Source organism: Dama dama, chromosome 11 (assembly GCF_033118175.1).
Source record: "Dama dama isolate Ldn47 chromosome 11, ASM3311817v1, whole genome shotgun sequence".
Taxonomy (NCBI): domain Eukaryota; kingdom Metazoa; phylum Chordata; class Mammalia; order Artiodactyla; family Cervidae; genus Dama; species Dama dama.
The window spans coordinates 16569111-16594812 of NC_083691.1; the positions used below are offsets into that span (position 1 = coordinate 16569111).

Consider the following 25702-nt stretch of genomic DNA (forward strand, 5'->3'; position numbering starts at 1 on the left):
AACCAGATTATATCTAATCATATCTTTTAAAAAACATCTGATAGGTTGGATTTGATATATATAACACTTTATATATGTGAGTTACGAAGTATAATTAATGAACCTGTCTCAAACAAACTCATCACCAACACCATGACCCCGATGTGGACATTTTCTTTTATCTGACTGCCCTTCCCTGCACTATCCTTTCATCTTTCCTTGCTGCATTTGGTAGTCCGTATCCCTAAAAATATATGTAATACTACTCGTTAAAAGTTGTCTCATGATGTTGTTTGGTGTTTTGATTCTAGGTTTAACAGCCTTGTTCTGTGCAGCTATATTTATTCATCTCACTTATATAATATCTGATAAGGTTAACATCCATGCTTCCTCCTGTCAGTGGGTGTTTGAGTTATTTTCAGTCTTTTGCTGTCACAAAATACCCTGCTATTTATATTCTTGCACATATCTCTGCTGCACATATGCCATTTCTTTTTCTTTTGGTTATATACCAGGGAGGAGAGTTTGGGACTTAAGAAAGGCTAATTTATGACCAACTTTACAAGAAAATGCCCTGTTAATTTACACAGTGGTTATATCAATGCACATTGTTACCAGCAGTGAATAAAAGTGTCCTTTAAGATTTACGCTTGTCTTATCCCGACACTTGGTGTCATTGGCCTTCTTAATTTTTGACAAATTAATAGTAGAGTGAACTTAATGTACCAGCAGTTTTGAGCTTCTTTCACATATTTAATTATCATCTGTTTCATTTACTGTAAAAAGACTGTTCATCTCCTTGATGTCGGTTCTCACTGGGTTATGTTTTTTCATCCACTTGAAAGCATTCTTTACATATTCAGAAGACTCACAATGGTGGTTTCACGTGTTAAAAAAGATCACCTTCTAGTTTGTGCTGTATGTTTTCACAAGGTACTTTTCTTGATTTTAGCATATTCTATATAGACAACCTTGTCCATTTACGGTTAGAGCCTTTCCTTTAAGATTTTCTTCTGGGTCCCAAGGTTATAAGTTACTCCCTTATTTTCTTTTACCTATTTTAAAATTACTTGGAGTTAATTTTTGTGTGTGATATAGGAATCCAGTGTTGGTTTTATCCATGATGAGTAAATTCTCCTAGTACCACTTATTGAATAATCCGTTTTTCCATGTATCTGGGATACACAGCCTGTGATGTCCTGTCTCCCCAGGTGCATGGGTTTGTTTCCGTGTCTTTTCTGTCTGTGTCTTGGTTAATTTGCCCACTTCTGTATCAGTGTTGCCTGCTCTTAATTACCGTAATTCTCTGTGACACCTTCATATTTGGTTCTTTCACCTTTTTCCTCTTATGGGGTGATATTTGGACTTTTTTTTGGATATTTGCCCTTGGACTTTTGGATATTTGTCCTTGGACTTTTGCCATTCTATAGAAATTTAGAGTTAATTTATGAAACAGGAATAACAATGACAAAAACAACAACAAAACCAGTGGGTGATTTGCTTGGATTGCTTTTAATCTATAGATCAGTTGAGAAAGAATTGAGTTTATTTTTTATATTGAGTTCTCCTATCCATGAACATTGTATCACTATCCATAGATTTGTGTTCTTTCCATATATATGGGGCAAGTTGTCCACTTTTGTGAATGGGTCTTACTCATTTTCTGTATGCTCCTAGGTCCATGTGACACATTTGTTTCCAGCCACCTTAGTTTCGGGATGCCTTAGGAGATGTCATTTTTGCAAAGGATAAAAGTCTAATTGATATTTATACATATCTTGCATCCAGACACTTAATTAAACTTCTAGTAATTCTAATATTTTTGTCTATAGATCCTCCTAGAAGTAAAGTCATTTGTGAATAATTGAAATATGGTTTATTTCTTTTCATTTCTGGCATTTTTTCTTTTTCCTGTCTTCTTTGTTTGAGTTAGAACTCTAATATGATAGTGAACTGAAGCAATATAAGCTAGCCCTTCATTGTTCCTCATCTTTATAAGAAATGTTCTTATTTAATTAAGACCGATGTTTGCTGTCACTTTTTTCCAAATACCCTTTATTAGGTTAGGAGGTTCCCTTATGGTTCTGTTTTGCAGAGTTTTGTTTTCTGCTTTAATCACAAGTGTATGTTGAGTTTTATCAAAGACTGTTCTGTATCTATTAGGATGAAGGTATGGTTTCCACTGTTTTCTTCTTACTGTGTTATCTGACACATCTGACTGATTTCAACAGTGAACTCTCTTCTATGCCTACAATAAATCTAGCTTGTTTGACTTTACTTTCCCCCCTAAGTACGTGCCTGATGCACATCTGGATTCTATTTGCTTTTATTTTGCTTTAAATTTTTGTTTCTTTACTCATGAGTAACTTTGGCTTATATTTTTACTTTCCTTAACTGCTTTTGTCTGATTTAGAGAGAGGTTTTTATTTCCTATTTTTCCCTTTTTCCCCCTATTTCTTGCAAGAATTTGTGTATGATTTGAATTAATCTGCTCATGAAATTTTGGTAGTACTCAGCTAAAAACAAGAACTCGTGGTTTCCTTTTTGCTAGATATTTATCTAATTTTTTCAAGGTGTTTAAAATGATCTGAACTCCTATTTCTTTTTAAACTGGACTTCTTTCAGTTTTCTTAAATTATATTTTTCTAGGAGTATATTCATAGTTATGTGTTTTTCAGGTTAAAATTAGCATAAAATCATTCATTTTGCTTTAAATCCCTGCTAGCTTTTTTTTATTATGAATATGTTAATTGGGCTATATCTCTTTCATTTTTTCTTGACCCACCTGCCAGACAGTGTGTTTTATTATTATTTTCAAAGAAAAATACTTTTGACTCTATGGCTGTCTTTAATTTTGTATTTTCTTTTTATCTGTTAATAGATCTTTCCTTCTACTTACTGTGTGTTTATTCTGCAGTTGCTTTTTAACTTCTTAGACTAGAGACAGCTCAGTGATTTTCAGATTTCTTTTTAAGTAAATGCATTTACGATTACAAATTTCTCGGTAGCTACCAGGCTCCTCTGTCCATGGGATTTCCCAGGCAAGAACACTGGGATGGGTTGCCATTTCCTTCTCCAGGTGATCTTCCCCACCCAAGAATTGAACCGGGGTCTCTTGCATTGCAGGCGGATTCTTTACCAACTGACTCCTGCATAGATGGGCAGTGAAATGGGAGCAACACGTGTTAGTATAAAGAAATATTTGTTGGTCAGTTTGGATTAGATGACTGGTCCAGATTTAATCTGTAGATAACATGGGGGCTTCCTTCATCCATTATAGAGAAAGGAAATAACAGCGTTAACATTAGTTATCAACATGATGTTCTAGATTTTCTTATCCTATAATTTCATTTTGCCTTTACTTTCTAATGTATTTATGAAGAAACTCACATCATCTTCTCTCAAAAAAAAAAAAAAGGCCAGGCAGGAGTGTATTTGTTTGAAAAGAAACCTGTCTGTCCCACGTTTTTCGCAATGACTTGAAATTCTGGGACATACGAGGGTTGCATTGTCAAAAGCGTGTATTAGGAGGCCAGTGCCATGCCAGACCCTATGGGGCAAGCTCTCCATGTCCTCTTCTGCACACATCCCTGCCAGGCAGCAGCCTTGAGTCTGGATGTGGAATTGCAGAGTGTTCTGCTTAATGGAAGTCGTGTTGCTAACATCGCACAGGGATTTCCAGACTTATTTTGGGGAGGTGGTTGAGTGATCCATTCTTCGAAGCAGTCTTCTGGAAGCCTGATGTCTTAAAAATAAGTAGGCTTAGATTGGAATAAACTTGGGGCACTGGTGGCCCATATTAGCTAAGATCTCCCCACTCTTGACCCCTGGGAGAGAACAGGGGATGTGCAGGAACCCCAAGGTTAAAGGCCGTTCCCTTGAACCCCTAATTCAGTAGAGGAGAATCTGGTGACCTCAGAGGGTCCCCAGGATGCTGGTGGCTGGACCAGAGTTTAGGTTTTGCAGTCTTTTCTAGGCTCTTCTGCCACCAGGAGTTCATCTCCACAAACAGGAGAGCTGCTCCTTCAGGCAAAGCCAGTTAGAAAGCGATTTCCACATTTCCACTTTCATCATTTTCTTCATATTCAGATCATGCCTAGATGTGTTGCTAGGGTGACCCCAGTGCACCAGCTACAGTTGCTGTGTCCTGGGTCTTCTTAAACCCCAGCCCTGAGGCTGCTGCCTGCTTCTTTGGGGGTCTCTCCCAGACTATAGTAACAGGGTGTGCTGTCTACTAAGTCACTTCAGTCGTGTCTGACTCTTTGAGACCCCACTGACTGTAGCCCACCAGGCTCCTCTGTCCATGGGATTCTCCAGGCAAGAATACTGGAGTGGGTTGCCAGTTCCTCCTCCAGGGGATCTTCCCGACCCAGGGATTGAACCCACGTCTCCTGCTTTGACAGGTGGCTTCTTTACTGCTAGCACCGCCTGGGAAGCCCCTGGTAACAGGGATGTGGTGACAAAAAGCCTCGGTTCATTGTCTTGTCTTTGCTTCAGGCCCTTTGCTGGCCTTCTTGCTGCTCGTGGAAGGATCGGTTCCTTCAAACAGACAGACCACATGCTATTTCTGTGCTGTAAATTTCCAAGGCTTCTTCCCCAGCCACCTCTCCAACCACAAACTGGAATAAAAAGTGTATTTGCAGCTATAATCAGCACACTTAAATACTAGTTAAATTCAGGATGAGTACAAAATCTGCACTGCTCTTGACTCCGAGAGAGGCTATAAAAATATCCCATGGCCGTGAGCCCTCTAAGACATTGACAATGAGGTGATCCCTCTGAACCTTCTTAAGGCTGTTCCAAAATAGCCCAGATTACATGGTAAGGGGGTCTGATTCATAGAGAATTGTGTATTGGCTGTGGACTAGCAAACTCCTCTCTTGTTTCTATTTTCCTAGGACAAGATGCCCAGTCACGGTCATTTATTTTCTTATAAACTCTTTGAGGATGGCGCTTTCCTTAATTGCCTTGGTAGTTTTGGCGTCTGGCATGTGGGTATACCTGAAATAGTTGTGAAGTGGCCGAACTAGAGAGTCAGAAGTGCCGAGAGCAGAAGGGGCCGTCGGCTCCCTGTCTTCAGGCTCCTGTATGGACACCCCTAATGCTTTCCTGTGTCATTTATGCCATCCCCATGACCACCCCATGAGAATCGGGGCATTTGTTATTAACCTCAGATTATAGATGATGGTGCTGAGGCTTTCAAGGGGTTGCGGAATTGTCTAAGAGTTTGTGAATTTAAGGTGCAATCACATCTTAAGTCTGGGTCTCCTGAACCTTAGAGAAGTATTCTTTCTGTTTCACTACTGGTATGTATTCAGAGATGCTCTGTTGTAATCTGCTGGCACGTGGGCTCAGTGAGTAGCCTCAGCACCACGTTCTGGAAGACCTGCTGCTTTAAGGTCCTTGCCCTCACACCTGATAGTCTTTCGCTGCTGACATGCACTACGGAAAACAGGGAGGCCACGTCCAAATTGTTAGTGGTCTTCAGCAATGTTCTCACTGGTTTCTCTGCCCCTAGCTATCTTAGCAGAGCTCTCACTAGTTTCTCTAACCTAACTGGATCTCTGCAATGGAATGATTGTTCTAAAGTGATAAACATGCTCTGATCAAAGCTCCATCACTGGAGCTTCAAGGACCAAGTTCTGAGTCTTTATCTGAACCTGCGAGGCCAGCTTCCGGCCTCCCTGCAGCCCAGTGCACTCTGAGGTCCTTGCACACGCCTGACTGGTGTCCGAGGAGTGAGTTCTCCATGGTTGCTCCCTCCCCTCGGTCAGGTGTCTGCAGGAAGCTGGTCCTAAGATCCAGGTCCGTGGAGACGCCCCCTCCCCATCCCTGCACTGGCCTCTTCGGAGACCGTATCCCTTCTCCCCACGGTTACCAGGGTTTACCCAGCTGAGTGGATGGTGAGCTCGGCAGAGAGGTCCGTGGGTCTCCTGGGCTCTGACATCCCCTGGAAGGTCGTGCTCTTAGTGAATGAAGGAGCTGCATTTACAAAAATTGCCTTTTAAATTCCCTGACGTGTGCGCATGCTCTGTGGGTGTTTGGAGGATGTGATGGTCGGGAAGGAGCTGGCCTTCAGTGGGGTCCTTCAGAGGGACTGGGCTTAACCTGATGTCCAGCTTGGCCTTGGTCCTGAGCTCCCGGTGTCTGATGTACAGAGAGCACTGTGACCTCTGCCGGGGAGGGTCCCCCCGCCCCCGGGGGTAGCTCTGCACGGCGCTGGCTCTCAGCGTGTTTATGGGATCGAGCAGCAGTTTAACTCCTCTTAATGCTTAGACTTTTTTAACCTTTTTCAGTTCTGGGCCTCCATAGATCCCAGAGAACACTTAGAGGGGTGCTCAGAGAGCTGACTCTGCAAACGCTTTCCTTGAAAGCAGAGTCCCTTCCCCCACCCTTCCCACTCTTTGAGCTGTGGTGCCCCGTGTCACCCTGTGTGTCACCCTGCAGGCACCCCAGGTGTCACCCCGTGTATCACCCTGTAGGCACCCTGTGTGTCATCCCTTGTGTCACCCCAGGTATCACCCTGTAGGCACCCCAGGTGTCACCCCATGTATCACCCTGTAGGCACCCCAGGTGTCACCCCGTGTATCACCCTGTAGGCACCCCAGGTGTCACCCCATGTATCACCCTGCAGGCACCCCAGGTGTCACCCCGTGTATCACCCTGTAGGCACCCCGGGTGTCATCCCACATGTCACCCCATAGGCACCCTGTGTGTCATCCCTTGTGTCACCCCAGGTGTCACCCTGTAGGCCCCCAGGTGTCACCCCATGTATCACCCTGTAGGCACCCCAGGTGTCACCCCATGTATCACCCTGCAGGCACCCCAGGTGTCACCCCGTGTATCACCCTGTAGGCACCCCAGGTGTCACCCCATGTATCACCCTGCAGGCACCCCAGGTGTCACCCCGTGTATCACCCTGTAGGCACCCCGGGTGTCATCCCACATGTCACCCCATAGGCACCCTGTGTGTCATCCCTTGTGTCACCCCAGGTGTCACCCTGTAGGCACCCCAGGTGTCACCCCATGTATCACCCTGCAGGCACCCCAGGTGTCACCCCGTGTATCACCCTGTAGGCACCCCGGGTGTCATCCCACATGTCACCCCATAGGCACCCTGTGTGTCATCCCTTGTGTCACCCCAGGTGTCACCCTGTAGGCACCCCAGGTGTCACCCCATGTATCACCCTGTAGGCACCCCAGGTGTCATCCCACGTGTCACCCTGTAGGCACCCCGGGTGTCACCCCTTGTGTCACCCCAGGTGTCACCCTGTAGGCACCCCGTGTGTCACCCTGTAGGCCCCAGGTGTCACCCCGTGTGTCACCCTATAGGCACCCCATGTGTCACCTTGTAGGCACCCCGTGTGTCACCCCTTGTGTCACCCTAGGTGTCACCCTGTAGGCACCCCATGTGTCACCCTGTAGGCACCCTGTGTGTCACCCTGTAGGCCCCAGGTGTCTCCCCGTGTGTCACCCTGTAGGCACCCCATGTGTCACCTTGTAGGCACCCTGTGTGTCACCCTGTAGGCCCCAGGTGTCACCCTGTAGGCACCCTGTGTGTCACCCTGTAGGCCCCAGGTGTCACCCTGTAGGCACCCTGTGTGTCACCCTGTAGGCCCCAGGTGTCACCCCGTGTGTCACCCTGTAGGTACTCCGTGTGTCACCCTGTAGGCCCCAGGTGTCACCCTGTAGGCACCCTGTGTGTCACCCTGTAGGCCCCAGGTGTCACCCCGTGTGTCACCCTGTAGGTACTCCGTGTGTCACCCTGTAGGCACCCCATGTGTCACCCTGTAGGACCCTGGGGATCTGGCACCCCTGCCCTCTCAGCACCCAGCCCCGACCTGCCTGTTTTGAGTTGCCCACTCTGGCTTCTCAGCTTCTTTCCCGGACTGAGGCCACACAATCTTGGATGTGCCCACCAGGCCCCGACAGCGGGTGGGACCGCAGGGGCCGCTGCGCCCGTGGTGGACGCTGCGCCCGTGGTGGACGCCTGTGGAGGGCTGGCCCGCGGCCCGCAGCCTGGCTGCAGCGCGACTCTTGGTTCCCGATCCCGGGACGCACGGCCGGTCCCATCAGCTCCACCCTGTGCAGGCCCCTGCCCTGGATGGACACTCCTGTGGAGCCAGGAAAGGTCCAGAAAGCACAAAAGGCAGGGTGGAAAGCTGAAGCCGAGCCAGCTCACTTGCTGCTGTGATGGACAGTGCGCACAGACAGATGGACACAAGACGGACAAGCCCTTCTTGCTGTCCTTCCATCGCTCAGTGGGAGGAAATAGGGAGAAAGAAAAAGAAATAGAAAGTCCTGTTTCAGGTAGAGCAGCCCGCCGAGAAGGAAGGTCCTGAGTCCCCTGCCGACTGCTCAGCACGGACCTTGAGCAAGTGGCCGGGGGACCCGTCGGGGGTGTTGAGGGAGCCCCCAGCCCCTTTGGGTGTCGCACGGGCGGGCCGAGACCCACACCTTCAGCTGGTGACGTGGCGGCCTCTCCTCAGTCACAGTGGCGAGTTCCCGGGCCTGCGATGTGGCTTTTGGGGCCAGGCCAAGGCCTCCGTGTCCACTCTCCTGGGATCATCCGTGTGACCACAGTGGACTTCCCAGAAGGTCCCGGGCTGGCCGATCGATGTTCTGAATCTCGGCAGAGGGTGGCAGGGGCTTGGCCCGCACGCAGGCACAGGTGTCCTTGACCCTGGGTTCCCTGTGTGAGTGCCTGACAACATGGGAGTCAAAGGAAAACGGGGCCTTTCGGTCTTTGCTTTTGTCCTTGGGTAGGTGATGTTCCCAGGCCTAAAGCCTGCCCACAGCTGGGGGTTAAGTCCGAGGGTCTCAGACCTGCGGGGCCTTGTCAGGGAGTACAGGCCACAGGCTGACAAAGCGCCTTTGTTCTGGCAGTGAGACTTTCCTCTGAATCAGCTGTCGTGTGTGATCTGTGCTGGGGTGGAGGGCGCACAACCCATCCCTACTACTCGCCCCCACGCAGACCCTTTCCTCCTTCCTGGGGAGGCCCTTCCTGGTTCTAGGCCAGTCCGCCTGCCTCACAGATGCAGAGACACACAGGCAGCCAGACACACAGATGCATAAGCGCACAGATACATAGGTGAACAGACACACACACACACAGTGGACACAGATGCACAGACACACAGATGCATGGACACACAGGTGGACAGACACACAAACGCACAGATGCACAGATGGACAGACACACAGATGCACAGACACACAGATGCGTAGACACATGGATACACAGACACACAGGTTTACAGGTGCATAGATGCACAGACAGACAGACAGTCGGGTTTGAGGGGCCTGGCTGGCTGTCCAGGCACAGATGGCTGCCCGGCAGAGTGAGGAGGAAGGCCAGGGTGCTGTCTCCCTGCCCAGCTTCACCGTGATCACTCAGCACCCCCATGCCTCTTACCGAGCTCGGCTCAGGCGGCGGAGGCGGTGGGGGCGGGCTGTCCAGGGGCTGCAGCTTCACCTTTGTCCTTCTGGACCGCCGCCGCCATGGGTGCCGAGGAGGACTCACTTTCAGCACCGGGGACAGTGCAGCAGGTGGCCACCCCCTCCCCCGACTGCTTCTTAAAAAACATTTGCAGTTAGGATGTGGTGCATTTATATTAAACATCGGGGAGCTTAGGGTTTTATTTTCTCTAAGAATCACTTCAAAGCCGGGTTGCCCTCAGTTCGGTGTTGATCGTGTCATGAAGCACCCGATCCAGGCAGCGGTCGTTGCAAGTTTCCTCTGTCCAGGCCGCGATGGGCTTGTGCACAGAGAGCCTGACTTCACCCCTCGCGGAAACCTCGCGAGATAGGCTTTATCACCCTGATTGTGATGAAACAGAGACCCAGGGAGGTCAGGCTGTGCTCCAGGCCATCCAGCGCTGACCCCACCTCGGTGGCTGGCTTTGCCCACCTCCACAGCTGCCCTCTTTGCCTCCACTCATTCCGCTGTCCGGGCACACTGTCTTTTATTTCTGTATACTTTTGTACATCTGTGCCCATTCTCTTGAAGCCAGTTCAGCTCAGCATACATGTCTCAAGCTTGTACTTGGGGGAAGGCAAATGTTATAAGACCTAAAGGATGAAAACACCATGTAGAAACTGCCACGTGTCCCAAAACCGTTACAAGAGAAGTGGAAGGGAGGACGGGGGTCATGACGTGGGTTGAGTTCCAGGGTTCAGGGTGACACTGGGGTGAATTGTGCAGAGATCAAGGCCTGGGGCGGGGCCGGGGGGCATCTCAGAGGTCCTTGGACACTAAACTAAGAATTCTACTTTACCCAGTGGTCAGCCTCCCTAAATTCTACTAAAATTTATTTTTTAATCTGTGTATATTTTTTTGATGTGGGCCATTTAAAAACTCTTTACTGAATTTGTTAAGATACTGCTTCTGTTGTTTATGTACTGTTTTTTTTTTGGCTATGAGGCATGTATGATCTTAGCTCCCCGAGTGGGGATCGAACATGCAACCCCTGCAATGGAAGGCGAAGGCTTAACCACTGGACCACCAGGGAAGTCCTCCTAAATTCTACTTTAGATGAGACAGAGCAGGGTTCCCAGTCCCCGTGGGGCAGGGCTGTCTTCTCTGATCTCTCTCTCCTCCCCTTAGAGCAGGGACGTAGGAGTCCTCAGAGACTTATCACCTCTTCCTACACACAGACTACACAGACTTCCTAGACTACACACCTCTTCGTCCCCACGCTATCCCTGTAAAAGGTGCTATCGTATTCGAGTCATAGCCTGGGGCCAGGTTGGCCATCTTATACAGCACAGGTACCCCAGGCTGGAACCCGGGGGATGCTCAAAGTCCACATCCCTGGAATACGTCCACATCTTAGGACACCCTGAGATATTCCCAATATGCTCTCCTCGTGAGAGGGCTGGGGTTGCCAGGAGTCGGAAAAGGTGAGAGGAAGAGTTGAGAGCTGGTAAGCACAGAATCTCTGCACAGTCTGATGGTTAATTATGAGGCCTGGGTCCCTTTGAATGCTCACATGCTGGCAGGAGAACTGCAGCCACAACAGCCTATGGCGCCCCAAGCCCGTGGGTCCCCCAAGACTTGTGTGGCACCAAACAGGACTTTGATCTCACCTTCCTGGAGGTGCCGAGACACAGTTTTCTGCTCTCAACCACTTCCTCTCGGCTTCCCCTGGCACCCCCGTCCCCGGACCTCACGCTCAGTGATTCTAAGGATTAGTTTCTCTTTGGAAATGTACAGACTGCCTCTCCTATTTGAGAGGATGCTTTATGACAATGAAGGCCTTTGGAAAACTATGTGGAAACATGGGAGGAGGGAAAGTTAACTGTGTTGTTTTGGTTTCTTGCTCATTGAAACCTTTTAATTTAATTTAATTTTTTTTTTTCTGTTTCTCCCTTGGGATGGGCTTGGGAAGATGTTCAGCGTAGATGGTGACGTTTGTACCTTTGGAATGGAGTCTTTATAGCAGAGCCAAAGCCTCTGAGGTCTCCAGATAAATGCCGGCCTGTGTTCTTATTTTTTTGAAGCTTAGTCTAGTGACAATCTGCTCCGATGCTCGGAAGACGGTGGGAAGAGGGAGCCTTTGCTTGTGTGTTAGCAGGTCGGGTAGGGGCGAGTCTACCCGGATCCCTGCATTCTGTGGTGACCGCTCGTCTAGGGGAGCGGCCAGGCGCACGTGATGGAGAGTGGTGGCCAAACCGTAACCAGACATTTAACCCAGTCTTGAATATGAAGACAAAGCGTTCATAGCTCAGACTTGACGCGTGCAGGGAGAGAACTACTGAAGTCAGAGGAGCCACAGGCTTGCTCTCTGCTTGGTGTTTTTCATCTCACCTGCCCTCCGCCTCCTCGCCTGTAAGAGGCAGAGGGGTTGGCAGTCGTGCCTGCCGATCACCCACTGTGTGTCTATGGGTACTTGCCCCCCCTGGCCTGGACGGACGAGGAGTTGCAGGCAGGGTGTCAGGATCTCTGCTGTGTTCCCATTCACAAGTGGTTTGTTTACTTCCTTCAGCGTGAAGAGAAGAACAGAGGAAAGTACTGTCTGCCTTTGCTTTTGAACTTAGCAGTAATGGGATTGTGTGAAGCCATTGGCTTGGTATAATGCCACTTTGGGGTGTGTGTGTGTGTGTGTGTGTGTGTGTGTGTGTGTGTGTGTGTGTGTGTGTGTGTGTGGTGGGGAGGAGGGCTTTTGGAGAGAGCTTTAAAACAGACTGCCTAGATGTTTGGAATAAACTTGGCCCCCTTCATTTTTTCCTTTGTTTGTAGATGTATCATTTGTCTTCTTTATGCCTTTTCTTGTATTTTCTCTTTAAAATGTCCAGCCATTCTTTCGTAATTGGAAAAAGAAGTAATAAATGCATTTCTCTCTTTATGTCTGATGTTAAAACAGTCCGTGGGTTTCTTACTGCTTCTTATTGCGTTACAGAGAGGTTGGTTGCTTCATAGGTATTTGATATATATTTAGATTACATTTTATTTCTCTCATTGTACTCAGATGTTCAAATGATAATGGGCAGCACAGATCAGACCAGGAAAAAAAAATTGAAGTATTTCTAAGGGGTGGGGGTATTTTATTTTTGCGGTTGAATTCCTGTGAAAGTACAGTGTGTGTCTCAGGATGCTATCTGTTCATTTAAGCGCTGACTTACGCGCTGTTGAGCACTTACTACACTGCGGTAAACGTCGACTACACGGGCGGCTCTGTGAGTACAGCTTCTGGGGATCCGAAGATGTTTGGCAGAGATCCAGCCTTCACGGAGACGTCCGCATGTTTGGAGAGATGAGGTGTGCGTGATAAGAAGCTGGTTAATACTTTGTTTCAAAAGGCACACGTCACTAAGAGATGGGAGTTCCGACGAGGGTGGTCTTCCAGGTGAGGTGGCTCCTTCTCACGACCTAGTGAGGTCGGGCTTTCCTTTCCAGCCCCTAGTTTGTGACGTCCCATCAATCCCTGGTCCCTCTGCCCCGCACCTCTTTCCTGTCACTTAGCAGCATCCCACCAGTCTCTCAGAGCCACACAAACAGCTTCTCTGCTGTGAAGCATGATTGATGAGTTCACCAGGAAATCTGGGTCTCTTCTGGGAACTGCGAGCAGTGGACGGCATTAGCTCTGGCGTCTGGTTGGCATTTGGAAATCTGCCATCGGTCACCAAAGACACATAAGATTTTGTGAGAACTCTTTAACCCACTAACGATCGGTTTCCTCATCCGTAAGGTTAGGATAAAAATATCCCATTGGACTGCAGTCGTGGCTAAATCCATGTAAACAGATAAAACTCTGAACACTTACTGGGCAGCCCGTAAAACCTCACGTCTTTTCCTTTCTGTGCTGTGTAGTTATTTGTGCCTATGTCTGCATTGATCACCTGCATTGCAAACCTTTGGAGGTTGAACCCCCCAGTGCCTGGCACAGACCCTCTCACACAGCCTGGACGGCCCTCTGCCCTCATCGTGGTCTGTGCCATCATGAGGCCAATGCTGAATCTTTGGGGTCTTTGGTTGGTCTTGGCCTTGGGAGACCCCATGATCATAATGGTGATTTTGATAGATGGGTGAATAAGGAGGCCATCTCCAACACAGAGTCGCAGAGGACGGGGGAACATGTACATGTGGTCTGGAATCGGGCAGCACATCTGAGAGCAGCAGGTTGATTGGGGAGATCCAGGACTGATGAATTGATGCTTTTGTGTTGTGGTGCTGGAGAAGAGTCTCAGGTTGAACTGATGAATTGATGCTTTTGTGTTGTGGTGCTGGAGAAGAGTCTCAGGAGTCCCTTAGACTGCAAAGTGATCAAACCAGTCAATCCTAAAGGAAATCAGTCCTGAATATTCATTGAAGGACTGATGCTGAAGCTGAAGCTCCAATCCTTTGGCCACTTGATGCAATGAGATGACTCATTGGAAAAGACCCTGATGCTGGGAAAGATTGGAGGCAGGAAGAGAAGGGGACAACAGAGGATGAGGCGGTTGGATGGCATCACCGACTCGATGGACATGAGTTTGAGCAAGTTCCAGGCGATAGTGAAGGACAGATGAGCCTGGTGTGCTGCAGCCCATGGGGTCCGTGGGGACACAACTGAGTGACTGAACAGCAATGAACAACAGCGACTAAACTGTGTCTGAGGTCTGCGAGGACGTTTCTCCTGAGCTGTCCCTCCCACAGAGCGTCCCTGGGCCCCGGAGAGGCCGGGTCAAAGGGCACTGTGGTTCTCCCATGACACAGACTCTGAATATCTGACAAGGCGAGCCTGACTAATTGCATGAGTGTATTTTTCTCCCTCACTGGCCAAGCAAGGGGTCTTTGGGTCGAAATATGTCCGTGCATTTTACAGAAGAAAGAATTTCTCCAGAGTTAGCATGTAGCACATTCTGATCAGATGCATCGCCCCGTTGGTTTTGTCCTGTTCCCGGAGGCATTGACTGAGCTCAGCCCGCTCCACACCCCACCTTCCTCCTCCCATGTTACACAGCTCCTCAACGCGTTGTTCTCCTAAGTTAAGCCTTTTGTTTTGCGTCTTTTCCTTCTCAGAATCTGTAGAGTTGGACAGGTGATGTCCACTTAGGTGTCAACTGCCTGAACCCCATGTCCGAAGAGAAAATGACAGAATGAAAGACCATTAGAAGAGGACCAGATAAACCACGTGGTTTCGACAACCCCCTCTCCTCTTCCTTCCTTTTCTTCCTCCCCTTCTCTTTTTTCTTCCATTTTCCCTTCTTTTCCCCCTCCTTCCCTCCTTCCCTTCCTTCCTTCCCTTCTTTTGATGGGTAAAAGTCTTCCAACTGGTTCTTGACACATCTAGGGTGAGACTCAGAGTTTTTGGCTCATGTCCTTATACCACAATAATTTCTAGTCCCTGGGTGAGGAAGTGGGGTCACGGAGGTGCATTTGATCCAGGCCTTGGTCCTCACCTGGAGTAGAGCATGGGGTACACAGTTCGCATCCAGTAAGGGGGCTTGTCCCTGGAGCAGGATCTCTTGGGTAACTGTGCTAACACGTGATTGGTCTAGTCTAGAACTTTCCTTGTTCACCGACTGGCCCACCAGCTCAAGTAGTGCAGTAGAAGAATCAGTGAAGTGGCCCAGAAGAGAGGAATAATGTTAAAGAAGAACCTTTGAGAGAGGAGCGGAGGTGGAAAGGAAGAACACTGCCACCACCAACAAAAACCGGGACAAAGAACATATTAGTTCTGGTCTGAATTCTCCTTCGTTGGAGCCAGGCTCACAGTTTGAGATCAAGAAGGCAGCGAGGAGAGATTAGGTAGAAAAGCTGGTTTTCTGTGTAGGAAGGAGTCCTGCGTGCGTGTTTCTGCAGGGCACTTGTTTAGAGTTGCATGTAGACACGTGGGCTCAGGTGGGTGATGGTTCCTTCACCTTGGCTGGCGAGGCTGCCGTGAGGATGTTATTAATACAAGAAGCGTACCTACTCTGCAGGCAGATGGGTTGTGATGGGGCCATTGGGGGATTGGAACGTGTCTGTGGTTGTTGGAGACGGTTGCCTGAGTCAGTGACATGAGACAGGTTTTTGACCCTCTTGGAGAGGCTGAGGCTCTCATAGGGGTCTGCAGGTTCCCTGCTGGCCCTCCCCGCCCCCCACCACGTCTGCCAAGGCTGACAGGAGCCCTGGGGTGCGCGGGTGGGCAGCACCAGGCCCCCTTCTATGGGGAAGGTAGATTTCTCTAGATTATAGAAAGGTCTGTACATCATAGCTCAGTAGGTAAGGAATCTGCCTCCAATGCAGGAGACCCGGGTTCAATCCCTGGATCGGGAAGATCCCCTGGAGAAGGAAATGGCAACCCACTCCAGTATTCTTGCCTGGAGAATTCCACGGACAGAGGAGCCTGGTGGGCTACAGTCCATGGGGTCACAAAGAGTCAGACATGACTGAGCGACTTCACCTTCACTTTCTGTACATTAAGGGCCTTGATAAAGTTTTGGGGACCAGCATCTTGTAAGAGGGGAGAATCTCCCAAGCCTTGGACAAGGATGTGAGATGTAAGCACAGGTGGCTGATCCATATGCCTGACTTCCCTGGATGCACAGGGGGCCCTGCTTCTTGGAAAATACGATAGAATTCTATCATTAGGGTTTCCTATATGAAGCCTTTTCCCTGTGCTTTCCAGATCAACAGTGACATAGACACATTTTTTTCTTTTTGTGTAAGTAATTCTGTAATTGTAGAAGAGATTCTTTGAACTACCAGGTATATGTTTATTAGAGTTTTCATTTATTACATTTCCGGTTTTTAAACAGGATTTGCATTTTAGCTTTAAGAGACTTGAAACTTTAATGTTAACTTTCAAAAGGAAAAAAATAAAAGAAAAGGGAAGAAAACAGAAAATTCCTCCCAAACCCAAACTCTAAAATCAAAATTAAGAGAGTCTCCATCCCCAAGCACTTGCTGTGCCCATTCTCATGTGGCCATGAGTTTGCTTTGTTTTTATTTCATGTATAGTAAGAAAAGAGGAGATTTATTATAACTGACGATGTGAGTCTCATGGTGACAAGTTGGCCAGAAGCGTTCTGGAATGTTTTAAACTTAGGGGCATCTTCTCAACAGTGTGTGTTTTCTGTCCTTGCCAGGGTACAGGATCCAGACAGCAAGCACAGTGGTCAGATTGCAAGTTCTCCAGTCAACATCCCTCCTCCCCGCCCCGTCTTCCCAGAGCCTGGAAGGGCTGTGCTTTGAGGTTTGTTTTGGGAGAAGGGTAAATTGCCACTGGAGAAATCCCCAATCCCCAAAATATCCCAAAGAGTCTATTATGAAAAGATTATTTTCAGATAGAGGCTAATAGTAGCTAAATTCCTTTCCCATAACAGGCCTCTTCCCTTGCATTTGGGAGGTACAGTCAATATTGGTCTGAAAGGGTGAGTGATCGGAGGCTATTTTGGGGTGGTCTGAAGAACCTCAAGACTGTCTTGTAGAATAACAACTGAGGAGCTTGTTCTGAGAATAGGACAGTTGGGAGGTGAGTGGTGGGATCGCTCGGCAGCTTTCAGCATGGCAGGGGGTCCTTGGACCGTGGGTGCCCAGATGTGTATACAAGCTACCCAGTTCCCTATTGATAGACCTCAGTTGCCTCTCCTGGGGTTTGTGTCCAGTTGGAAGTTCTTCTGTCCTTGAAATGTCCATGCTTCTGCCCTGCACAGACTCATGTTCTCAAATCAACCCTAATTTCTTAACTTCTGTTACTGCATCATGAGTTTCTTCAGGACCTTCTAGGGGGCTTTAGGGGGACACTTTCTGCCTCCTCCCCTGCCCCCCACCTTTCCCCCATCCCTGTAGCATCTTCTCTCACTGACTGTCCCGTCCACCCTCTACTCCTTCATTTTGCCATTATCACCCACCCACCCACCCTGCAAGCTTTCATCAGTTCATACACATGTTCTAATAAATTCCAGCCCATATCTGTACATTTAGGTTGTTCCGCCTCCAATTAGAGTTTAATTTACTTGACAGATCATCCCAAATCAAGCTTTGAAAATGTTATATGAAGCATGGAATTCCTCATGTTCAGAAAGACACAGCCGTTTGTCATCTGCCCCAGGAAATCTTCCTGAAGGGCAGAGCCGGGCTGTCACAACGAGGGGGTGAGACGGAGACCCCCCGGAGTAGTGCCTCCTGTGGTCTGTGCCTGCCCCCACCCTGCAGTGTCCACCCATGGACGCCTGCTTCTCCCCACCTGAGACCTTCCTCGGAGGAGCCTGCAGGTGCAGAAAGGAGCCCTCTCCTTCTGGCCGGGAGCCTCCCTGGCCAGCGAGTGACCTAAGGGGGCAGCTGTCCCAGCGCCTGCCTCCAGAATGGGGGGACACTGGGCCAGTGTGACAGCGTCCCCCCACTTTCCCCGAGGGATCGGGCTCCCGTGAACCCCAGTGGCAGCTGCTCGGTGATGAATCCTTCGCTTCCTGCCTCCCTCTGCTCATTTACAGCTGTGTCCCCGGGATCGTTTCCCCAATAGACTGCTTCTCGGGGACGCCAAGCTAAAATGGTGCCATAGGCGGTTTCCCTCCGAGCTGGGAGAATCAGATGGATTAAAAGCCAGGAATGTACTTTTAAACTCAAAGCTCTAACCTATTTGACTTTGGCCTCATGTGTTGGTGGGTCTCCCGTGAGCATTTCCGGGGATCCCTGATGCTTTGCAGAGTTGGGTCATGCCTGCAGTGAATCATGTGGGGTCCAAGAAACGATTCCTCTTGAAGAGTCTGAGTTTGTTTTTCTTTTTTCCAATTTGTTTATTTATTTTTGATTGTGCTGGAACTTTGTTGCTGCCCGTGGTCTTTTCTCCAGTTGTGGTGAGCAGGGGGTGGGTGGGCTACTCTCTTGTTGCGGTGCGGGCTTCTCTTTGTGGTGACTTCTCTTGTTGCAAAGCCCAGACTCTAGGCACGTGGGTGGGGACTCAGAGGTGTGTATCCCAGGCTCTAGAGCACAGGCTGTTAGCACAGCAGTTGTGACTTAGCTGCTCCGAGGCATGTGGGATCTTCCCGGACCAGCAATGGAACCCGTGTCTCAGGCACCGGCTGGTGGATTCTTTACCACTCAGCCACCAGGGCAAGCCCCTGCTGGTTGCTGGTAAACTGTGTCCCCTTCCACACCCCTCTGCTGTTCCCCGGGTGTTGCAGCTGTGACAGGGCTTGAACGGAGCTTCTGTGTGAAGACAGGATGTTACAGCCTGGGACGGGGTGGTGCGCAGACAGACAGCAGGCGGGGCAGATGCGCTGGCCTTGCAGTCGGCGGGCAGCATGGCCCTGCCAACCCCAAGGGCATGCTTTATGTGGTCCCTGCCGCTCTCAGGGCCACTGTCCTGAAGGCTGGGACAGAGACGCTCCAGGACCCTCCCGCTTTCCTTATTTGCAGGAGAAAATACAGGATCACAAAATCCTCCAGAATGATTCACAAGTTGAAATATGTTGGCAGAGTGCATTTTCATTTTATTTTGGTCAAAGGAAGAGTGTGGGGGAACTTTCAGGGCACTGAAGGAACCTAGGTTGGAATTAAGGCTCCCTCCTGGCTGGCAGGACCTGCCACGCTAGTTGCTATTCCCTCCTCAGTCGGGCACACAGTGGTTTATTCTGGGAACACACCAGCCCTGCCAGTAATTCAAACGTGTCGTAGGGCAGCGGCTGGAATGGGGGCCTCCTAGTCTTGAAGACACGTCTCAAGTTCTCCAGTTTAGCCTGCTCTCATTGCCAGAAACAAACATGCTTGACAAAAAAGTCATTCTCTCCCACCATGCAAAATAACATCCAGAATTCCTTGCACGTTTGTTCATTACAAGTCAGCTGAGCCGTAATGTCTAGAAAAATTAATTCACACTTCTTCAAGACTAAGGAGGCACTTTGAACTTGGGGGGCAGTGGGCAACACCTCCACAAGTCTTCCTCCTTCCAGCATCAGAAGGGGTGATGGTGGCCACGCTGTGTCTCTGAGCCCGGCCCTTCCAGGCCAGACTGTCCCCTGCAAAGAAAGTGTGAGGCTGGCAGAGCATGACTGGCCCTGTCGGACAGATAGGGTCGTCTACCTCCTGCCTCTGGTCCAGGGGGTGGACATGGCCGTGGTGACAGCCTGTCACCAGGGATGGAGCTCTGAGCATGATGATGACAATGATAATCATTCTCTGTAGAACCCTGGCTGAGTTCAGGCCCCTCAGCAGAATCAAACTCTGACAAACCTGGACAGTGTATGAAAAAGCAGAGACGTGGCTTTGCTAATAAAGATCCGTGTAGTCAAAGCTGTGGTTTTTCCAATAGTCAAGTACAGATGTGACACTTGGACCATAAATAAGGCTGAGCCCCAAAGAATTGATGGTTTTGAACTGTGGTGTTGGAGAAGACTCTTTTGAGAGTCCCTTGGACTGCAAGGAGATCAAACCAGTCAATCCTAAAAGAAACCAATCTTGAATAGTCATTGAAAGGACTGATGCTGAAGCTCAAGCTCCAGTACTTTGGCCACTTTCCCTGATGCTGGGAAAGATTGAGGACAGGAAGAGAAGGGGATGACAGAGGATGAGATGGTTGGATGGCATCACGGACTCAGTGGACATGAGTTTGAGCAAGCTCCAGGAGATAGTGAAAGACAGGGGAGCCTGGTGTGCTGCAGTCCATGGGTTTGCAAAGGGTTGGACACAAATCTTAGTGACTGAACAACAATAGCAACTGTCATACTGATGAATGGACGTGATTCTTTAGGCTTGTTACAAGCTCTTGTTTTCTAAACATGAGGGTCCTTTAAGAGTTCCCAGAACTTTAACAACAATAGCAAAGCTCTGACATAAGTATTGTGGGGGCTGAAGTGTGTCCAGAGAGTCATGCGTCGGAGCCCTAAACTCCAGTACTTCAGAATTGCACCTGTTTGGATTTGAGTCTCTACAGGTGGAATTAAGTTGAAATGAGGTCCTTATGGTGGACCTTAACCCAATATCATGAATGTCCTCATCCAAAGGGGAAATGGAGACAGAGAAACACCTCAAAGGGGAAGAGACACAGGGAGAGGACAGCTATCATCAGCAAGCTGAGGAGGGAGGCTGCAGAGGAACCAACCTGCCACCATCTTGTCCTTGACTTCCAGCCCCCAGACTGTGACCCAAAGAATTGCTTTTGTGGGGCTTCCCAGGTGGCTTAGTGGTAAAGAACCTGCCTGCAAGGCAAGAGATGCATGTTCGATCCCTGGGTTGGGAAAATCCCCTAGGGAAGGGAATGGCAACTTCTTCCAGTATTCTTGCCTGGGAAATTCCATGGACAGAGGTGCCTGGTGAGCTACAGTCCATGGGGTCACACAGAGTCGGACACGGCTGAGCCACTAACACTTTTCAAGCTGCAGTCTGTGGTGTGGTGTTAAGGCAGCCTTGGCTAACTAATGGAGGTCTCATGATCCTCCTTCTGAAGATGGGGAAACTGAGGCTGGGTGGATTGAGTAACTTGGTCAAGGTCCCCGGAGAGCAGGGGCTGCACGTGGGTGTGACCCAAGGTCACCTGGTTCCAGCCTGTGTTCTCAGCCTGCAGGTCCCGGGGACAGGTAATGTGACCTTCTCCATGTAACCTAAGGGGCTGAGTCGGGCTGCAGTGACTTCTCAAGTGGCCCTAGGCTCCTTGCCTTCCTCCCAAGATCTTGTCCCTGTTTGAACTTTTGAGCCAAATGTATTGCCCCTGAAACATGGCCCGCAGAAAACCTATTGCATAGCAACATTTGTGAAAAACAAACAAACAAACAAAAAACCAGAATGACAAGCAGAAGCCTTGAGGCCATGAATTCCATGCGCACTCCTGAACTTTTTTGTCTTTGCCGTGTTTCTTGCTTTTCTTCCCACATGACATGACACACGTTTTGTGAAGTATCTGGCAGGCCTAGAGCAAGGATCACTGATTCGCACCTCTTTCCACTTTGTTGCTGGTGCCACTGGATTTCCCACCATCCTTGTCCGTCGTCCTGGCCACAGAAGCTGCAGCTGGTATGAGGTTCACCTATGCTGGTGGCTCAGACGGTAAAGCGTCTGCCTACAATGTGGGAGACCCAGGTTCGCTCCCTGGGTCGGGAAGATCCTCTGGAGAAGGAAATTGCAGCCCACTCCAGTACTTTTGCCTGGAAAATCCCATAGACAGAGGAGTGTGGTAGGCTACAGTCCATAGGGTCGCAAAGAGTTAGCCACGACTGAGCGACTTCACTTCACTTCACTTATGCTGACCTGGGGATTAGGAGTGAGTCTGGTCTTCTGATTAGATTCTGCCACTCTGTGGCCTTGGAGGTCACTTGTCCCTGAAAAGGGCTTGCACATTGGGATTCCCAAAGCCCTCCCTGCCCTTTTACTGTGATTACAGTATGGACTCAGCTCTGCTTAACTGCAGCTTTGCTTTTGAATGAGGCCTAGGATGTTCTCTGTAGGTTAAGAAAGTACAGAATGGCTTGCATCCCCCCAACCCCAAACTCCCAGTCCCTCTCCTTCTCCCCTCCCCTCTGGCGGCCACAAGTCTGTTGTCTGTGTCTGTTGTCTGTGTCTGTGTCTGTGAGTGTATTTCTGTTTTGTAGATAGTTTCGTTTGTGTCGTATTTTAGATTCCACATATCAGTGATGCAAACTATGACATTTAGAATGGATAAACAAGGTCTTACTGTATAGCACAGGGAACTATACACAGTAGCCTGTGATAAACCGTAATGGAAAAGAATTTAAGCAAAGAATATATATATATTATGTATATACGTATATATATATATATATATATATATATATAAAACTTAGTCACGTTGCTGTATGCAGCAGAGATTGGCACAGCACTCTAAATCAACTATGCATATGTGCCTGCTTAGTCCCTTCAGTGGTGTCTGACTCTTTTTCACCCCAAGGACTGTAGCCTGCCAGGCTCCTCTTTCCATGGAACTTTTCAGGCAAGAATACTGGAGTGGGTTGTCGTTTCCTCCTCCAGGGGAGCTTCCTGACCCAGGGATCAAACCTGTGTCTCTTGCATCTCCTGCATTGCAGGCAGATTCTTTACCCACTACTTTAATTAAAAAAAAAAAAAAATATGAAAAGAAAAAGCGCAGAATGTATATTTCTAGATTCCTTATTTGCTTCTTTTGAACTTAATTCCATTTTCTTTCTGGTCTGTTCTTACTTGTGTGTGCCCAAGAGAGACTGCAGCCTGGTTCATGAGCCCTGAGTCCTGGAGGAGGAGCCTCATTTTTTTGTGTCCAGGCCCCTGGGGAGGGATGGCTCCCACCCCCAGCCCACAACCTTCTGCAATAACCGCAAATCAGGCTGGAGCCGCTGGACCCACCCACTCTCCTGGAAGGCCCAGCACGGCACCCGCTGACAGGATACTAAATTTACGTGGTCTGCCTCCCCCGCCCCGCCTCCCCCTCTGCTTCATCCCAAGGCCGGGTTTGGGCTGAGCTTGCTCGTGGGCACGTCAGCTCCGCAGCCAGACTGGGTGGCAGTCTTAAATGCTGCCATGTTTTTTTGCTCACTTGTCAAACTGGGAGACAGCTTTCCCCGGCCTGCAGAAGTGATGTTATGTAACTTCTGGCATTCACCCCACCCCTCACCTTCTTCAGCTGCACATCTTCCTATGTGTGTAACTGATTTTTCCCTTTTAGAGAAGCTCCTATGCGTGTAACTGGTTTTTCCCTTTTAGACAAGTTCCTGTGCCTGTAACTGATTTTGGCCTTTTGGACAAGTTCCGAGTGGGTCGGGCTGAGCGGAAACAGCCCCAGGTGGTTTCTTCTGTGGGCTGATTGCTCTTTCTTGGGACGGGAACGTGGGATCAGGCTCCTTGGCCATGCTTTCCTGCTCTGTGCCCTCTCCTGCCACTTGCTGGCCTTTCTAGCTTACCCACCATCTTACCGTGTTGCTGGGCCCTTGGTTGAAAAGGCAGCCAGCTGTGTCTCTGGGCATATCCGACCCTCCGTGGGGGTGCTGTCCACATCTCCCCGGGCTGAAGGGGTCCCATCCCTGGGCTGTGTCCAGGCCCAGACTCCCAGAGAAAGACCTCTTGTAGATGCTTGTGGCTGGCGGAGCAGATGATAGGGCAGAAAAGAGCTGGTGGGGGAGGGGGGGTCAGTTCTCAAACCGCCCTTGGCTAGAGTGATGTGCCTCCTAAACCAATCCAGAGAGAACAATCATAATAACAGCATCTGTTTGTTTGTTTGTTTGTTTTTTGAGGGCTATACTTATTATGAAATCTACTTATTTTTAATTGGAGGATAGCTGCTTTACAATGTTATATTGGTTTCTGCCATACATCAGCATAAAGCAGCGTATGCTGAATAACCAATGACCGCAGACACCATTGCCGGCAGGACCCTAGAGTTTATGGGTGGAGGAGTGGGGTTCCGGAGCCAGGGTACCTCGGTTTGGAACTAGGCTCTGACTCGTAATATTGAACCGGTTGTGGAGCTTCAGTGCCTCAGTTTCTTTTTCTGTAAAATGGGAAGAAGAGTGCATGTACTTCACGGTTGGTGGACGTACTGAAGCAATATTCATATTATGTAGCCTAAGATCGTGCCCTGGGAACTGTGAACTTATGTTCAGCTTCACTGATTTGCCACCATCCCGTGGTTGGGTGGCTGAACTGGGATTCAAACCCAGTGGCCTCGGGTCCTGGATACTGTCTGCTTTCCAGGAAAGGCCACTGTCCAGCATGGTGCCTTGGGCCCCTTGGATAACGAGACTTGGGATCTTTTCTCAGAAGTGTGGCCAGCTTTTCAACCACAGCCTGCCGGGTCCTCGGGCTGCACTTGCTTAGCTCATCCCACGTGTACGGGACCCAGCACAGCCAAAAATAAGTGAATAAATAAAATGATAAAAAACGGTATGTTAATAAAAGAGGGAGGGGTTATAGGCATAATTATGGCTGATTAGACCTCATGGGAAATAGATGGGGATACAGTGCAAACAGTGTCAGACTTTATTTTTTTGGGCTCCAAAATCACTGCAGATGGTGACTGCAGCCATTGAATTAAAAGACGCTTACTCCTTGGAAGGAAAGTTATGATCAACCTAGATAGCATATTAAAAAGCAGAAACATTACTTTGCCAACAAAGGTTTGTCTGGTCAAGGCTATGGTTTTTCCAGTGGTCATGTATGGATGTGAGAGTTGGACTGTGAAGAAAGCTGAGCACTGAAGAATTGATGCTTTTGAACCTTGGTGTTGGAGAAGACTTTTGAGAGTCTTCCTTCCTTCTGCAGTCAGTCCTTCCTTCTGCAAGGAAATCCAACCAGTCCATCCTAAAGGAGATCAGTCCTGGGTGTTCATTGGAAGGAGTGACGCTGAAGCTGAAACTCCAGTACTTTGGCCACCTCATGCCAAGAGTTGACTCATTGGAAAAGACCCTGATGCTGGGAGGGATTGGGGGCAGGAGGAGAAGGGGACGATAGAGGATGAGATGGTTGGATGGCATCACCGACTCAATGGGCATGAGTTTGAGTAAACTCCAGAAGTTGGTGATGGACAGGGAGGCCTGGCATGCTGCAATTCTTGGGGTTGCAAAGAGTTGGACACGACTGAGCGACTGAACTGAACTGAACTGAGAGTTGTATGACATAGACCAACACAACATTGTAAAAATGAAAAAAGCAAAGTAAAACAATGACAGCTTTGTTACAGTCTTTAACCATGTTTAGAGAAGGCCGGGGTCAGAAACAGGGAGGAGGAGACAGGATGCTCCCATAGGTGCCTGCACCGGGACCAGGGTATGGTCCTTGGTCTCCCTGATGCCCGGCCCGCCCGTGGGTGAGGAGCTGCCTCTGTCTGATTTGGGGGTGTAGCGGTGGAGTCTAGCCTTTGCTGTGGAGACACTTGAAACAAAACCCAGAGCAGGAACTGTCTGGTCCCCTGTGGGGAACATCTTCCAGCATCTGGTCTACGCCTTTGCTGGGCTTTTGTAGCATGTCATTCATTAGTGGAGGGGAGGATGTAGGATTTAGCTGCGTGAGTACCCTGGATCCCACAGCTTCCAGGCCACTGTCAGGGCTCGTGTGTTGATGGCAGCCTGCTCATCTCACAGCTCCATCACTGCCATCATTGACACTCTGTGGGATGGCCTGGCCCAGTTCACTCACCGCTGTTCACCAGGAGTGTCTTAACTGAACACACAGGGTTTGTAAGAAGCAAGAACGGCGGTTGGAGTGTGGGCCTTCGTGCCGCTGAGGTTCTAACTGCCTCAGGACAACCTAAGCTACACCCAGTCCGGTTTCATTCAGGAAATAAGGACGTGGAGCCTTATGGTTAGAGAGCAGGATTGAGTCTACCCCTGCCTCCAT

The 25702-nt window shown here is 49.1% G+C and overlaps 1 protein-coding gene across 16 annotated transcripts in view; it reads left to right on the forward strand.

Moving 5' to 3' along the window:
• The window catches only part of RNF144A (ring finger protein 144A), a 123376-nt gene that overhangs the window by 42892 nt on the left and 54782 nt on the right, over positions 1-25702 (forward strand). For 11 of the 16 annotated variants that reach the window (XM_061154763.1, XM_061154757.1, XM_061154759.1 and 8 more), the window contains one exon: positions 16534-16640. The exons of the other annotated variants lie outside the window; for them this stretch is intronic. The gene's annotated coding sequence lies outside the window, so the exon portion shown is untranslated. Of the gene's footprint in view, positions 1-16533; positions 16641-25702 lie in introns of those variants that run through there. 16 annotated transcript variants of the gene reach the window in all.